This window comes from Triticum urartu, chromosome 6A, assembly GCF_056163025.1.
Source record: "Triticum urartu cultivar PI428250 chromosome 6A, HENAU_Tu73, whole genome shotgun sequence".
Taxonomy (NCBI): domain Eukaryota; kingdom Viridiplantae; phylum Streptophyta; class Magnoliopsida; order Poales; family Poaceae; genus Triticum; species Triticum urartu.
The window spans coordinates 542,549,107-542,555,277 of NC_141878.1; the positions used below are offsets into that span (position 1 = coordinate 542,549,107).

Consider the following 6,171-nt stretch of genomic DNA (forward strand, 5'->3'; position numbering starts at 1 on the left):
AACGAACGCACAAATCATGATGCTCTTTGTCGTCCATTCCATGCCCACCACTCCTCAATGAGATCCTTCTGAAGATCATCATGCGCTGCGGGACATCGAATGGCATGATAGGAGGCAACAAAACGGGCTAATTTCTCTGCAATGCGCGTGAGCAACTCGGTGCTCATCCTAAACCGGCGACGAAAATATGACTCGGAGTATGTGGGATCCTCCACAAAATAATGTCTGATCAATCTGTTGTGGGCATCGATCCTATCCCTTCAAATTTTCTACCGACCCATAACCGAACCAGCGTGCTTTTGTTTTTTATTGATGTGGATCATTGCAAGGTCCTCCTCCTCTTTCATATCAAATTCTTCTTCGGAAGAATCATACGACGAACTCATCTACGATATTCAATACTATGCTATAAAAACTACAATCAACATGCACCAAATTCATGAAGTTTGAGCAATACATACCTTGCAGGCGTTTTGTCGAACACCTTGCGGGCGCCGAGCGGCAGCGAGTGCCCGGGCGCTGTTCGTCGGAGGACGGACGCGCGCGAGGGGCGGCAGTGACTAGAGGGGGGCGGAGGAAGCCGCCGCGGCGCGGGGATAGGCTGGGGAAGTGACAGAACGGTCGCCGGGTGACGCGGGCGACGGTGACGCCGCAGCTGGAGAGGGGTGAGTTGCGAGCCAGAGCGCGGGAGCGGGCGCAGCTAATAAGCGACGCGCGATGGAGTTTCGGCCCCCGCGCCAAACTAGATATGTCGCGCGCGCGGTTTTTATGGGCCCGCTGGAGCCACTATACCGGTTGCGCGCGCGCTAAAATGAAAATTTTTCCGGCGCGGCGCTTATTTGATGCGACTGTTGGAGATGCTCCTAGGAATGACGACTACCGCGGTCGGAGGAACACCGAGACATGCAACCGGACCGAGCCACCCTCACCAGAACTTCTCGCCGCTATGGTAGGGACTGCAACGCGAGAACAGGCCGGAGCACCCACGCGAGACTCCGCCGCGGCCAGGCCCTAGAAACGCCATGGAGGAAGGCCTCGCCGCCGCCATCATCCCCCGGCAGCGGCGAGGAGATTAGAGGCGGCGGCGGCGGCTAGAGTTAGGAGCGGGCTATGTTTCCTGTGGAGTCAGATGCAAGACCTCTGCCTTTTCTATTAATCACAACTAATGACACCAATTACCATTACAAAACTGAACAAACATTTTTTTCATTGCCACTGTAGCTTGCAACACCACCCAACAGATGACCAAAGTAAAGTTACAAATCTGGACGGCAAGCGGAAAGCACCTGTCTCTGACCAAAACATCTGGATCCCAACACATATAGCTTAAACATCTGACAAGCACGCCAGGCTTGTTAGCTCACTAGTTAGCATAAATCATGTTAATCCTATAGAAAAATAAATTCTAAAAGCCTACTGGTTTCATCAGACGACCAGCTGATACCAATCAACACAAAAAGGGCCAATCCAATCTTTGGCCTGTGCTATACCAGCTCTCGCCGGTAACTGACTAATCACCTACTGCTGCCTCTCATGCGTGATGCGTCTCCGTATCTGGAATCTCTCCGACTCTCCCCTTCTCTATGTACGTACGTACGTGTACATGTGTGTCGTCTCCGGCAGGCAGATGGACACCGGTGCTCAGCAGACGAAAGCCGGCCGGCCGGAGCTCGAAGATGGATGATCGATCAGGAGGTGACTCTGGCGCGGGTGCACGGGGCGAAGGAGTAGCCGTGCTGCTGGTGGCCGCCGGCGTGCACGTGCACGCGGTGCGAGGATGAGTGCGCCGTCTCCCGGTCGACGAGCGCGCGCAGGCGGAGGAACTCGTCGACGGAGCAGGGCAGCCGGAGCGGGCCGGCCGAGTTGTAGCCATACGTGTCCCGGGCCGCCTCCAGCAGGCTCTGGAAGAGCGGGTGGTAGAGGTAGGCGATGGGGATGACGAACCGTCGGAACCCGTCGCCTTGCTGCTCCGCCTGGCCGACCCGCACCGCCAGCCACCCCTTCTTCACCTTCCCCTTCTTCTCCGCCTGGTCCCCTTGCATGACGATGGCAGCTCCCTCGCCGGTGGCCCAACTGCAGCCGAGCTCTCGCCCTCGCTGCCGGCGCCGCTGCTGCCGCGAAGTTACTGCTCGATAGCAGAGCTAGCTAGAGCCAAAGAGCCGAGCGAGAGGTGTGCGTGTGTGGGTGTGGTGCGGTGTGCTTCGCGGCACTCGCGGTGGTTTTTATAGGACTGCCTCTGCTTGGCTCGAGCGGGCCGGGACCGGGAGGAGATTAGATTAGAAGATTAAGCCGGCGGTGCGTGGCGCACCCGTGCGCCGGAGCCTGTACGTACGGCGTCCTGTGCTACGGAACCCGGCCTCGGGAGCTTGCGTGTCGGGTCGGGACGGCGAGTGATGGATTGCCTGCGTCGCTGACACGGCGGCCTGTCGGAATAATCGGGTTAGGTTCGTCCGGTATCCGTCCGCGGACTCACGTCGAATATCGTCATCCAATGCTGTCCGCATATATTTTAATAATATTTTAAATCAATCAGACAAAATTTGTATAAAGTGAGCGGATTTTCATATAAACACGACGGATTTCATATAATCATGATGAAATTTATTACATTTCGGACATACTTCAATTAAAAACGGAGCTCGTCCGACTCTGGAGGTATAATTTCGAATATACTTTTATTATATATTTAAACTAAATGATCACCGGCGCCCGTTCCCCATGTCCTGTCATGAGCCCCGAGAGTTGAACCTTCGTCTCCTCCAGTTTCGTCTCGGCGCTCTTTAGCACTGCCTTCGTAACCTTCACCTTCGGAGCCTCAGGAAGTGAAACTGCCCGTCTTCATGTCGCCGCCAAGCGTCTAATCAGTCAACGATGTTCAGCCCACCAAACTTGGCTTCAACCAAAGGGGAGCAGCGGTAGCCTTCTTGGGACCCGAACGGCGGCGACCTGCCGTGCACTACTCTTCATCGCTGCCGGCGGCGCCGGCAGACATGTCGACTTCGTGGTCGTGGCGGCAGGTCGTGGCCTCGGCGGAGCCGGTATTGTCCTCCTCCTCGTCGGTGTTGCCCCACACCTCATCCGCCGCCTCATCGAACTCCTTGTAGGCGGCCACCAGTTCCGCCTGATGCTGGTGGTATCGCCAACGGGTGAGGCGGATCTCGCAGGCGGAGCGGTAGGATTCGAGCAACGCCGCCTGCTCCGCCACGTCTGCGTTCGGTGCGATCTCCCTGCCGACGTTGAGCTGCTCATCCGCCCACTGGTGTTCCTGGAGGAGCTGACGATTGTAGGCGGCGTCGGCCTGCGCCTTCCGGAACTGCTCTTTCCTCACCATGTCCATCTTATGGGCACGGGGATGATCATGGTGGAATGCACCGGCGAGGATGGTGTCGGCTCGTCCTCGGGCGCATCCTTCATTGGGACGTTTCGTAGGTATCGTGTCATTATGATTAGGTTGTATTTCATTTGGTAAATTTTATAGAACTGGCGTCAATTTTTTTAACAATTCTGAGCGAACACGTCGACAGCTGCTAGATGCTCTGCACGGATCTCATCACCATGACTAGTGCCACGTCGTCATCACAGAATCGTTCCCTCTGGGGCTGAATTGAGCGAACGGTAGTGTCATTTGCATCTCACCCACTCACCCCTCTCGCGGCTTGTGTGTCATTTTCCCTACCCACTTCCCCACTCCCCACCCCAGTCAAATGCTATCTCTCCCCCGAGATATTTTCTCGGCAATAGTGTTGCGACAACAGCCCATGGATCTCGACGATTACGGTGCGACAATGATCGGTGGTGGCGCAGAGAGCTCGTGGTGGCGGCAAAGAAGCTACGTGTGGAGCACGAGCACGGCAATGTAGGTTTTTTTACAAGGCCGTGGTGAGAGTTTGTCTGAATTTCCTATTATTTATCATCTGCCTTTTATAAAACTATAGGCCCTCTCAAAAATAAATGTAATAGGACACTTCCCCACTTGACGCCTAGCTGTCTACCAACCTGAGAAAAATCAGAGACCCGAAGGAGATCATAGAAGACGAAGGGGTTGTTTGGTTTTAGTCCTTGCATTGCCATACTTTGGCACATATTTTTGCTAAATTTGCCTTAGGTTAGTTGAATAAAATGAAAGCCACAAGTTGGCAAGCATAAGAAAATCTTGCCACACCTTTTATGTGTATGTTATGTGGGGTTCTAGTGTGGCTTCACTAAGATGTGGCTTGAATCAAACACTCACCTAAGTTGATCAAACTTTTTTTTGAACATAAATAACTTTATTCCTCATATGATAGCCATGTCATTTACAATATGTGGAAGAATAAAGTCAGGGACATTGAAGTCCCAAAATTCAGATAAACTAAGATTAAAGCAGTGCTTTGCTAAACAGTCAGCAACAAGGTTGGTTTCCCTTCCGCAATGAATAAAGCTGACATTTGAAAAGTCCATCACCAGCAAACTAGTCTCGGTGATGATTGGCACATTGAAACCCATGTACTCCAAGGTCTGAAATGGCATCCAACGCATTTAAACTATCTGATTCAATGATTCAATGATTGGCACATTTAAACCCGATGCTACATGAACCAAATGCCAGGTTGCCGTTGCGATAAAATTACCCCAATCATTTCTCGCCACAGCTCCACAAGCTCCTGCCAAGGTTTCCGCATGAAATGATGCATTTACATTAATTTTCACACAACCCGTCTCAGGGTTTTTTTATATTTGATCAGATTTTTAAACTTGCCTAATCTTAAATGTGGCAATCTTAGTTACAAACCAAAAAACCTGAAATTAAACTGTCCCGACCGTTGTGCGCTCGAATAGCCAATGAGCAAAACCCTCGACCACGCCAAAACAAAAACCTCGACCACGGCCACACGGCTGGGGCTGGGGGCCAGCCGCACCCGGCACCGGCATCCACCTCGATCCGAGTCCGACGGCATAATTCCCCGACCACCAGCCCCTAGCCAGACCGGCCGGTTGCGTGCGTGATTCCACGCCCCGGCGCATGCAACTCACCGGGGCCTGTCCGGGCCGGTGTCCATCCATCATCCATTGTCGATCCATGCGCGTTAGTAGTACCACGACGACGGGATAAGCTAGGCAGGCGCGGGCACGCCACCGTAGCGTTGATGTAGATGGACATCAAGATGGCAATGGGGCCCCGAAACCCGCGTCCCCATGGGTTTTTACCCTATTAGGGGACGGGAATGGGCATCTTTTCATCCTCGCGGGGCTGTTGTTGGGCACATTATACAACCCGACACGTTTCGTGGGTTTACACCCGTTTTGGTAGTCCCCGAATCCGAAACCCGGCAATACCCGCGAAATTACATTATTTTTTTATCACCGTAGTCATCTTACCCCCGTAATCTTAGAAGCCTTGATGTGTCCACAAGATTGGATAAGAAACAAATATAAAGGTGTGTCTTTCTTTACATATCATCATAAAGTTTATCATTATCTTGCTGCAATGTTTCATAAGGTGTTCGTTACTCCCTCCATTCCAAAATATAGTGCGCCCGCGCTTCCCGAGGTCCAACTTTGACCATAAACTTAACCAACGAGACCAACTGCGGCGGGAGAAAAAATTATATAATTGAAAACCTCTTTCGAATACGAATTAACCCACAATAAATTATATCAGTGAATTCGTATTCGAAAGAAGTTTTCAATTATATAATTTTTTCTCCCGCCGCAGTTGGTCTCGTTGGTTAAATTTATGGTCAAAGTTGAACCTCGGGAAACGCGGGTGCACTATATTTTGGAATGGAGGGAGTACTACTTATTTGATTCTCATAGATGCGGACAATGAATAAGGACAAAGCTTTTGGACTTGTCTTCAAGACATTCAAGAGGGAATGCAGGTGAAGTGCAGGTACTTGCAAATTTCATATACTAATCTGCATATTTTTCTCATGTTTAACTTTAGCTTGAGCGAGTTTTGATCTTTCCTAATACTTGGCACTTTGATTTGGCATTGGAAGATTTGAAGATGGTCGTTTGGAGGCTTGGAGATGTAAAAGATGTCATGATGATTCCAACTTTAAAGTGATTTGTGAACTATTAGTTCTATTTCAGAACTTATATAGTTGTTGAACCATCTACTATTGTTTTTTATTGAAATTTACTCAAGTTATGCTGCTGAAATGTGCTTATTTTGCTGCTGAAATGTTA

The 6,171-nt window shown here is 50.9% G+C and overlaps 1 pseudogene; it reads right to left on the reverse strand.

The window, feature by feature from the left end:
* Positions 1–1,181: 1,181 nt before the first annotated feature.
* On the reverse strand, positions 1,182–2,208 carry LOC147966180 (auxin-responsive protein SAUR32 pseudogene; annotated as a pseudogene).
* Positions 2,209–6,171: the final 3,963 nt, after the last annotated feature.